Raw genomic sequence first — 10,881 nt, 5'->3', positions numbered from 1 at the left:
GGCTAAGATCAAGTGTAGTATCTGTTCTTATCAGTTTAATATCTGGTAGGCCATTCTCTGAATGGTCAGTATATTAATCTGATTTTTGGCCTTGGGTCATGGAGGTGGATTCATTCACGCCGTGACCACGGGTTGCCTTGGTGTTGCACTATTACCGATGGCGGCCCACATAAGCAATAAAAGAATAATAGCAGTCCTCTTTCCGACGGCACTCTGCATAGTCTACGGCGGGAACAAAACGCGTACACTGGGGGAGAATACAGCCTATGCCCCGCGACACGGCAGTTTATAACACACTCAAGCCACAAGCATTAACAAACTTTGAAGGGTACCCTCATGCTACGGTGCAGTTCCAACTCATACTTACCTGACGGGGAAGTAAAGACTGATCAATGAGGGTTTTCTTCCAGAGTGAGGCTCTTGCATTGCACTACGCTTGGGCTGACCTCTGCGATTACTGCAAACGTCAGTAACTCGACCGTACAATTTCTGGTAGTGGGGGCCTGCGTCCGCGCTCGCCCCCTCCTTAAGTCAAAATGAATGAGCTTAGAAAAGTTGCGCGGCCAAATGTCGGTGGTGACTTAAACGCTAAGGTAAAACCTCGCTTGGCTGTTACGAAACGTGATTGCGATATAAGTCCTCGGAAGGCGGCGGAATTTTATTTTATTTGCCATTCCGTCAGGGTTATTGGATGATCGGCAATAGATCGAGTTTGTATGCATTTGAAAGCTCTTTTTTCTCGTACTATCACCTGAAAATGTCGTAGGAAAATGTCATAGGAAACACTTTCAACAACCGCCACGTTCCTTAATTGTTATAACAAGAAATATATCACAGCACCATTGAAATGAAAAGGCAACAAATGAAAATGAAAAGCCTACGACACCGGGAGTTCCCAGGCGGTCCCCCATCCAAGTACTATCCCGGCCCGACGATGCTTAACTTCCGTGATCAGACGAGAACGGGTGTGTTCATCGTGGTATGGCCGTAGACATTAGTAGGGGCAAATACGTGCAATTTATTTTGACGTTGTGATCAAATTTTTTTTATTTAATTTCTTTGAGTTACTTAGGACAAGGCGTATGCATGGATTATCTATTAGACTTTAAGGTTATAGTTTTGTGAAAAAAACAATGTTTTTTTAAAGATGTGTGGCTATAAAAATAGCCGTTGTTTTCTGAGTGTAGCGGTTTACTTCTTCTGTCCTTTGTCGTTCTTCTTTGGGAGTAAGACAGCTTGAATGTTTGGCAAAACACCACCAGCTGCAATGGTTACACCGCTCAAAAGTTTGTTTAATTCTTCATCATTACGAACAGCCAATTGTAAATGTCTTGGAATAATCCTAGCTTTTTTGTTGTCTCTTGCTGCGTTACCAGCCAACTCCAATATCTCAGCAGATAAATATTCCAAGACGGCTGCTAAGTAAACTGGTGCTCCAGATCCAATTCGGTTAGCATAGTGCCCTCTACGAAGGAATCTATGCACTCTACCGACTGGAAATTGAAGTCCAGCTCTTGAGGATCTTGTCTTGGCTTTAGCCTTAGCTTTTCCACCTTTTCCACGTCCAGACATAACTGCGATTTGATTTGTAAGTTAATACAAAAACGTACGAATATTTAACGTAAGTGTTAACGAAATAAACTTTACTCGTTTTTTCATCATAAAAATAGGATCGAAATCATGTTTTTTTAACCAATCATAATTAAGTATTAAACAAAAGATTTTTTTTTTAACCAATTAAATTGCGTATCGGCGTTTTCGGATCGAATTCGATCCGATTTTTTTACTTATAAACAAAAAGTTTTGACTTGCAGTTTAATGCTTATTTACAAGTTAAGTAGCAAAAATTTTTAACCATGTCTGACGCAGCAGCTAAAGGAGGAAAAACAGGCACCTAAAGTAGCCAAGAAAGGTGAAAAAAGAGCCGGCAAAAAAGGAGGAAAGATTGGTGGAACTGGTGAAAAGAAACGCAAGAGAAAGAGAAAGGAAAGTTATGCTATTTACATCTACAATGTTTTGAAACAAGTTCACCCAGATGTCGGAGTTTCAAGCAAAGCTATGAGCATCATGAACTCATTTGTCAACGACATCTTTGAGCGCATTGCTTCCGAAGCTTCGCGTTTGGCTCTTCAAAACAAAAAGTCGACCATCTCTTCTCGTGAAATTCAAACCGCAGTACGTCTTCTCTTGCCTGGAGAACTTGCAAAACACGCAGTCAGTGAAGGAACAAAAGCCGTCACAAAATACACAAGCAGCAAGTAAACCAACGTCTACCAAACACAAACGGTCTTTTTTAAGACCACACATCTTTAAAAAAACATTTACTTGGCGTCACTACAAGTTAACCGAAGTTAATAAAACTTCTAAATAATGTGCTTAAGAACACTAGCCTACATTTAAAATACTTCCCCATGTGTGTGTGTGGATTAGCTTCACTTTTCATACGTATTATTAGCTGTACTTGCAGAAAAGACAAGTACATTGATCCATGTTATTGCTTACATTTAACTTAACCCAGCTTTTCACGGAAACACTCCCAGGCAAATTAACCCTACAAAGTATTTCTAAATTTTTTTTGTGTCATATATGACATAGTATCGTATAGCAATAAATGTAACTGTGACAAGACTTTACACATTGTGTAATTTGGAAGCGTGCACAAAGTAATGTTTTAAAAGATTTGTGGCTATAAAAATAGCCGTTTTTGTTGAGCAATGACAACGCTTAACCTCCGAATCCGTAAAGAGTTCTTCCTTGACGTTTTAAGGCATAAACAACATCCATAGCGGTAACGGTCTTGCGTTTAGCGTGCTCTGTGTAGGTTACAGCATCACGAATAACATTCTCTAAGAAAACCTTCAGTACACCTCTGGTTTCCTCATAGATAAGGCCAGAGATACGTTTGACACCACCTCGTCGAGCAAGACGTCGAATAGCAGGTTTTGTGATTCCCTGAATGTTATCACGAAGAATTTTTCGGTGACGTTTAGCACCTCCTTTTCCCAATCCTTTACCTCCTTTTCCGCGTCCAGACATATTGATATAGTTGCGTACAGAACGAGTACAAAAACAACGTTTGAGTTAACAGAATTCAGACAGCTTTAAAAAGAGGCCATAAAATTACCTACTGCTCGTGGAAACACCCTAATTAACCAATAGAGTTGCGTCATTACAAAATGTTCCGAACATTTTGTACATTTTTTTAAGTAAAACTGTAGTTTTTTTAAAAATTCGTGGTCTTAATGTTTCAGTAAGGCAATAAATTTGGCATCGTTGGAATTCGCCAAACCTTCTGCTACTTACTAAAAAAAAAAAAAGTCAAAAGCTTTTGTGTATCAGAAGATACAGCCGTTTTCCCGTAGCCAAAAAACACAGATTTTATAAAAATGTTAAAGTAATGAGCGTAATGTCATTATGCAGCCAATCAGAAATTACTTTCTTAGCACCAATCAAATGGTTTGTTTTGAACCTTAGCTGTCAATCAATATGAGAAATAAAACTTTGGCGCGATAGTGCATTTTAGACCGTCTTGTGTATCCGTACTACATCGACTTCTTAAAATATGGCTCGTACAAAGCAAACTGCACGTAAATCTACTGGAGGAAAGGCTCCACGAAAACAACTCGCCACTAAAGCTGCGAGGAAAAGCGCACCAGCTACTGGAGGAGTGAAAAAACCACATCGTTACAGACCTGGTACAGTTGCTCTCAGAGAAATCAGAAGATACCAGAAGTCAACCGAGCTCTTGATCCGCAAGTTGCCTTTCCAGCGTCTTGTGCGAGAAATTGCTCAGGACTTCAAAACAGATCTGCGATTCCAGAGCACAGCCGTTATGGCTCTGCAAGAGGCTTCTGAAGCGTACCTTGTTGGCTTGTTCGAGGATACTAACTTGTGTGCCATTCACGCAAAACGAGTTACAATCATGCCTAAAGACATCCAGTTGGCAAGAAGAATTCGTGGGGAACGTGCCTAAGCATCTTACCAAACAAAAAACGGCTATTTTTATAGCCACACATCCATAAAAAATATTACGGCTAGCTTTTTATATCAAACTTTGTTCTGCTTTCTGTTTAAATTTTATGCTACATAAAAATTTTATGCTACATAAAGTTTGACAATGTTAAAAATATGAAGGGCAAGAAAAGTAAAAGCAAGAAAATAAGAAATTTAAAAACGAAAATACTTAAACTTAGGGAATCTAATCTTAAAATTACTCTTTTTTAACTGTTTAAGTGACTTAAACAAGTTTAACTTTGTACCAAGATAATGTTTTTTTGTAAATGTGTGGCTATAAAAATAGCCGTTTGTTAATGTAATAGCCAGATACACACAAATTATTTTTTTGCGGTCTTCTTTGCTGCCTTTTTGGGAGTCTTTTTGACCTTCTTTGCTGCAGGTTTTTTAGCAACAGGCTTCTTTGTGGGTTTCTTAGCTGCTGGTTTCTTAGCCGAGGCTTTCTTTGTGGCAGGCTTCTTTGCTGCTTTCTTTGGCGTGCTCTTCTTTGCTGGCTTCTTTTTTGGTGTACTTTTCTTTGCAGTAGGCTTCTTTGCCGTTGGCTTTTTTGCTGCGGCCTTTTTCTTAGGTTTTTCTTTTTTTACCTGACCTAGCTTGAATGATCCAGAAGCACCAGTGCCTTTAGTTTGAATCAAATCGCCTGATGTTACTCCTCGTTTAAGAGCCATTTTCAGATGATGATCTGAGTTTTCAGCAACTTTGTAATTTGCATGAATATATTTTGTAATAGCTTGGCGAGATGAACCACCGCGTTCCTTTAGGGTAGCGATAGCAGCCTTGATCATGTCCACATATTTAGGGTGATCAGCTGTCTTCTTTGCAGCAGGTTTCTTCTTGGGTGCGATTTTCTTTGGAGAAGCTGCTTCACTCATTTTTAATGTTTTCTTACAACAATCCAACGATAAACGATGCTTGTTATCACAGTAGAAGTATACTAAACATTACCGTGTAAATGAGATATAATTTAAGACGGTGCGAAGTATGCGGACGTAAAAGTACCACTCCCGGGAATTGATTTGGCGCGAAAACAGAAATGTGTGTTTCTGTACATCGTATAATGTCCGTTTTGGGAGCCGCGACTATGCGAAAGCATGTTAATTTTTATTTGTAGCACGACGCAATAGTCTGAAAGAGAAGCTGCTGGAGTTTGAGGTCTTCAGCATTACATCTACTCTGTTAATTTGGGCTTCTTCCGCGCCCGTGTTAGGATTTTCATAAAGCGTTCTTTGGTTTGCGTTGCGTATGTCGGCCTACATCATCGACACGGCCTGTTTCCGGCTATTAGGAGCAATTCATATATTGGGCACTGCGTTTCGACTTTTTTATTAGACCACAGTAAAAAAATTCACTCACAGAAGTCCCTTTCTTTCATGGCTACAAACACGAAGAATTCTGTCGTAAGTAAAACGAATGCGCAAGCCAAAATAACGATGGGGCGAAGTCATAAGCATGGCCCTGTGGCCCAATGGATAAGGCATCTGACTACGAATCAGGGGATTCCAGGTTCGACTCCTGGCAGGGTCGCACTGTCGCATTTCGGCTGCATGGTCTACTGTGTAACGCGCGCGCACGTTCTGGCGTAATGCGTTGATAAACGGAATGTACGCAGTCATATTGGAAAGTAATATCACGCACTTAGTATCGTCGCCTTTGTTAGCATTCATGTAAGTTACCATCCACTCGCTACAGTCGCTCTCCATCCTACGGCTAAATCAACAGCCGTGATTTTTACTATGTCGCCGTCCATCCGTACGCGGTGACAGTTGTAAGCTTTACAGTAACGTGACATGCTCCACAAGCAGTTACGGTGTGTGGACGATGCCTATCATGGCAACGCTTGTTCTTTATCGCTTCTCGGCCTAATGGCTAAGATCAAGTGTAGTATCTGTTCTTATCAGTTTAATATCTGGTAGGCCATTCTCTGAATGGTCAGTATATTAATCTGATTTTTGGCCTTGGGTCATGGAGGTGGATTCATTCACGCCGTGACCACGGGTTGCCTTGGTGTTGCACTATTACCGATGGCGGCCCACATAAGCAATAAAAGAATAATAGCAGTCCTCTTTCCGACGGCACTCTGCATAGTCTACGGCGGGAACAAAACGCGTACACTGGGGGAGAATACAGCCTATGCCCCGCGACACGGCAGTTTATAACACACTCAAGCCACAAGCATTAACAAACTTTGAAGGGTACCCTCATGCTACGGTGCAGTTCCAACTCATACTTACCTGACGGGGAAGTAAAGACTGATCAATGAGGGTTTTCTTCCAGAGTGAGGCTCTTGCATTGCACTACGCTTGGGCTGACCTCTGCGATTACTGCAAACGTCAGTAACTCGACCGTACAATTTCTGGTAGTGGGGGCCTGCGTCCGCGCTCGCCCCCTCCTTAAGTCAAAATGAATGAGCTTAGAAAAGTTGCGCGGCCAAATGTCGGTGGTGACTTAAACGCTAAGGTAAAACCTCGCTTGGCTGTTACGAAACGTGATTGCGATATAAGTCCTCGGAAGGCGGCGGAATTTTATTTTATTTGCCATTCCGTCAGGGTTATTGGATGATCGGCAATAGATCGAGTTTGTATGCATTTGAAAGCTCTTTTTTCTCGTACTATCACCTGAAAATGTCGTAGGAAAATGTCATAGGAAACACTTTCAACAACCGCCACGTTCCTTAATTGTTATAACAAGAAATATATCACAGCACCATTGAAATGAAAAGGCAACAAATGAAAATGAAAAGCCTACGACACCGGGAGTTCCCAGGCGGTCCCCCATCCAAGTACTATCCCGGCCCGACGATGCTTAACTTCCGTGATCAGACGAGAACGGGTGTGTTCATCGTGGTATGGCCGTAGACATTAGTAGGGGCAAATACGTGCAATTTATTTTGACGTTGTGATCAAATTTTTTTATTTAATTTCTTTGAGTTACTTAGGACAAGGCGTATGCATGGATTATCTATTAGACTTTAAGGTTATAGTTTTGTGAAAAAAACAATGTTTTTTTAAAGATGTGTGGCTATAAAAATAGCCGTTGTTTTCTGAGTGTAGCGGTTTACTTCTTCTGTCCTTTGTCGTTCTTCTTTGGGAGTAAGACAGCTTGAATGTTTGGCAAAACACCACCAGCTGCAATGGTTACACCGCTCAAAAGTTTGTTTAATTCTTCATCATTACGAACAGCCAATTGTAAATGTCTTGGAATAATCCTAGCTTTTTTGTTGTCTCTTGCTGCGTTACCAGCCAACTCCAATATCTCAGCAGATAAATATTCCAAGACGGCTGCTAAGTAAACTGGTGCTCCAGATCCAATTCGGTTAGCATAGTGCCCTCTACGAAGGAATCTATGCACTCTACCGACTGGAAATTGAAGTCCAGCTCTTGAGGATCTTGTCTTGGCTTTAGCCTTAGCTTTTCCACCTTTTCCACGTCCAGACATAACTGCGATTTGATTTGTAAGTTAATACAAAAACGTACGAATATTTAACGTAAGTGTTAACGAAATAAACTTTACTCGTTTTTTCATCATAAAAATAGGATCGAAATCATGTTTTTTTAACCAATCATAATTAAGTATTAAACAAAAGATTTTTTTTTTAACCAATTAAATTGCGTATCGGCGTTTTCGGATCGAATTCGATCCGATTTTTTTACTTATAAACAAAAAGTTTTGACTTGCAGTTTAATGCTTATTTACAAGTTAAGTAGCAAAAATTTTTAACCATGTCTGACGCAGCAGCTAAAGGAGGAAAACAGGCACCTAAAGTAGCCAAGAAAGGTGAAAAAAGAGCCGGCAAAAAAGGAGGAAAGATTGGTGGAACTGGTGAAAAGAAACGCAAGAGAAAGAGAAAGGAAAGTTATGCTATTTACATCTACAATGTTTTGAAACAAGTTCACCCAGATGTCGGAGTTTCAAGCAAAGCTATGAGCATCATGAACTCATTTGTCAACGACATCTTTGAGCGCATTGCTTCCGAAGCTTCGCGTTTGGCTCTTCAAAACAAAAAGTCGACCATCTCTTCTCGTGAAATTCAAACCGCAGTACGTCTTCTCTTGCCTGGAGAACTTGCAAAACACGCAGTCAGTGAAGGAACAAAAGCCGTCACAAAATACACAAGCAGCAAGTAAACCAACGTCTACCAAACACAAACGGTCTTTTTTAAGACCACACATCTTTAAAAAAACATTTACTTGGCGTCACTACAAGTTAACCGAAGTTAATAAAACTTCTAAATAATGTGCTTAAGAACACTAGCCTACATTTAAAATACTTCCCCATGTGTGTGTGTGGATTAGCTTCACTTTTCATACGTATTATTAGCTGTACTTGCAGAAAAGACAAGTACATTGATCCATGTTATTGCTTACATTTAACTTAACCCAGCTTTTCACGGAAACACTCCCAGGCAAATTAACCCTACAAAGTATTTCTAAATTTTTTTTGTGTCATATATGACATAGTATCGTATAGCAATAAATGTAACTGTGACAAGACTTTACACATTGTGTAATTTGGAAGCGTGCACAAAGTAATGTTTTAAAAGATTTGTGGCTATAAAAATAGCCGTTTTTGTTGAGCAATGACAACGCTTAACCTCCGAATCCGTAAAGAGTTCTTCCTTGACGTTTTAAGGCATAAACAACATCCATAGCGGTAACGGTCTTGCGTTTAGCGTGCTCTGTGTAGGTTACAGCATCACGAATAACATTCTCTAAGAAAACCTTCAGTACACCTCTGGTTTCCTCATAGATAAGGCCAGAGATACGTTTGACACCACCTCGTCGAGCAAGACGTCGAATAGCAGGTTTTGTGATTCCCTGAATGTTATCACGAAGAATTTTTCGGTGACGTTTAGCACCTCCTTTTCCCAATCCTTTACCTCCTTTTCCGCGTCCAGACATATTGATATAGTTGCGTACAGAACGAGTACAAAAACAACGTTTGAGTTAACAGAATTCAGACAGCTTTAAAAAGAGGCCATAAAATTACCTACTGCTCGTGGAAACACCCTAATTAACCAATAGAGTTGCGTCATTACAAAATGTTCCGAACATTTTGTACATTTTTTTAAGTAAAACTGTAGTTTTTTTAAAAATTCGTGGTCTTAATGTTTCAGTAAGGCAATAAATTTGGCATCGTTGGAATTCGCCAAACCTTCTGCTACTTACTAAAAAAAAAAAAAGTCAAAAGCTTTTGTGTATCAGAAGATACAGCCGTTTTCCCGTAGCCAAAAAACACAGATTTTATAAAAATGTTAAAGTAATGAGCGTAATGTCATTATGCAGCCAATCAGAAATTACTTTCTTAGCACCAATCAAATGGTTTGTTTTGAACCTTAGCTGTCAATCAATATGAGAAATAAAACTTTGGCGCGATAGTGCATTTTAGACCGTCTTGTGTATCCGTACTACATCGACTTCTTAAAATATGGCTCGTACAAAGCAAACTGCACGTAAATCTACTGGAGGAAAGGCTCCACGAAAACAACTCGCCACTAAAGCTGCGAGGAAAAGCGCACCAGCTACTGGAGGAGTGAAAAAACCACATCGTTACAGACCTGGTACAGTTGCTCTCAGAGAAATCAGAAGATACCAGAAGTCAACCGAGCTCTTGATCCGCAAGTTGCCTTTCCAGCGTCTTGTGCGAGAAATTGCTCAGGACTTCAAAACAGATCTGCGATTCCAGAGCACAGCCGTTATGGCTCTGCAAGAGGCTTCTGAAGCGTACCTTGTTGGCTTGTTCGAGGATACTAACTTGTGTGCCATTCACGCAAAACGAGTTACAATCATGCCTAAAGACATCCAGTTGGCAAGAAGAATTCGTGGGGAACGTGCCTAAGCATCTTACCAAACAAAAAACGGCTATTTTTATAGCCACACATCCATAAAAAATATTACGGCTAGCTTTTTATATCAAACTTTGTTCTGCTTTCTGTTTAAATTTTATGCTACATAAAAATTTTATGCTACATAAAGTTTGACAATGTTAAAAATATGAAGGGCAAGAAAAGTAAAAGCAAGAAAATAAGAAATTTAAAAACGAAAATACTTAAACTTAGGGAATCTAATCTTAAAATTACTCTTTTTTAACTGTTTAAGTGACTTAAACAAGTTTAACTTTGTACCAAGATAATGTTTTTTTGTAAATGTGTGGCTATAAAAATAGCCGTTTGTTAATGTAATAGCCAGATACACACAAATTATTTTTTTGCGGTCTTCTTTGCTGCCTTTTTGGGAGTCTTTTTGACCTTCTTTGCTGCAGGTTTTTTAGCAACAGGCTTCTTTGTGGGTTTCTTAGCTGCTGGTTTCTTAGCCGAGGCTTTCTTTGTGGCAGGCTTCTTTGCTGCTTTCTTTGGCGTGCTCTTCTTTGCTGGCTTCTTTTTTGGTGTACTTTTCTTTGCAGTAGGCTTCTTTGCCGTTGGCTTTTTTGCTGCGGCCTTTTTCTTAGGTTTTTCTTTTTTTACCTGACCTAGCTTGAATGATCCAGAAGCACCAGTGCCTTTAGTTTGAATCAAATCGCCTGATGTTACTCCTCGTTTAAGAGCCATTTTCAGATGATGATCTGAGTTTTCAGCAACTTTGTAATTTGCATGAATATATTTTGTAATAGCTTGGCGAGATGAACCACCGCGTTCCTTTAGGGTAGCGATAGCAGCCTTGATCATGTCCACATATTTAGGGTGATCAGCTGTCTTCTTTGCAGCAGGTTTCTTCTTGGGTGCGATTTTCTTTGGAGAAGCTGCTTCACTCATTTTTAATGTTTTCTTACAACAATCCAACGATAAACGATGCTTGTTATCACAGTAGAAGTATACTAAACATTACCGTGTAAATGAGATATAATTTAAGACGGTGCGAAGTATGCGGACGT

General features: G+C 39.9%; 1 protein-coding gene, 6 non-coding genes and 1 pseudogene across 7 annotated transcripts in view; 5 read left to right on the top strand and 3 right to left on the bottom strand.

The window, feature by feature from the left end:
• LOC130661530 (U2 spliceosomal RNA) lies at window positions 1-174 on the top strand (annotated as a pseudogene).
• LOC130657762 (histone H2A-beta, sperm) overlaps window positions 1-10,881 on the bottom strand; it is a 198,997-nt gene that overhangs the window by 143,402 nt on the left and 44,714 nt on the right. The gene's annotated exons all lie outside the window — the stretch shown is intronic.
• On the top strand, window positions 360-524 carry LOC130659603 (U1 spliceosomal RNA). The gene has a single exon (XR_008986807.1). It is a non-coding gene; the product is annotated as a U1 spliceosomal RNA (small nuclear RNA).
• On the bottom strand, window positions 875-993 carry LOC130659488 (5S ribosomal RNA). Its single transcript, XR_008986693.1, has one exon. It is a non-coding gene; the product is annotated as a 5S ribosomal RNA (ribosomal RNA).
• On the top strand, window positions 5,466-5,538 carry Trnar-acg (transfer RNA arginine (anticodon ACG)). Its single transcript has one exon. It is a non-coding gene; the product is annotated as a tRNA-Arg (tRNA).
• LOC130660658 (U2 spliceosomal RNA) lies at window positions 5,861-6,052 on the top strand. Its single transcript, XR_008987856.1, has one exon. It is a non-coding gene; the product is annotated as a U2 spliceosomal RNA (small nuclear RNA).
• On the top strand, window positions 6,238-6,402 carry LOC130659602 (U1 spliceosomal RNA). The gene has a single exon (XR_008986806.1). It is a non-coding gene; the product is annotated as a U1 spliceosomal RNA (small nuclear RNA).
• Window positions 6,753-6,871, bottom strand: LOC130659476 (5S ribosomal RNA). Its single transcript, XR_008986681.1, has one exon. It is a non-coding gene; the product is annotated as a 5S ribosomal RNA (ribosomal RNA).

The sequence above is a fragment of the Hydractinia symbiolongicarpus genome, chromosome 9 (genome assembly GCF_029227915.1).
Source record: "Hydractinia symbiolongicarpus strain clone_291-10 chromosome 9, HSymV2.1, whole genome shotgun sequence".
Classification (NCBI taxonomy): domain Eukaryota; kingdom Metazoa; phylum Cnidaria; class Hydrozoa; order Anthoathecata; family Hydractiniidae; genus Hydractinia; species Hydractinia symbiolongicarpus.
The sequence above is the reverse complement of the archived record's forward strand: the minus strand, read 5'-3'. Positions and strand labels throughout refer to the sequence as shown.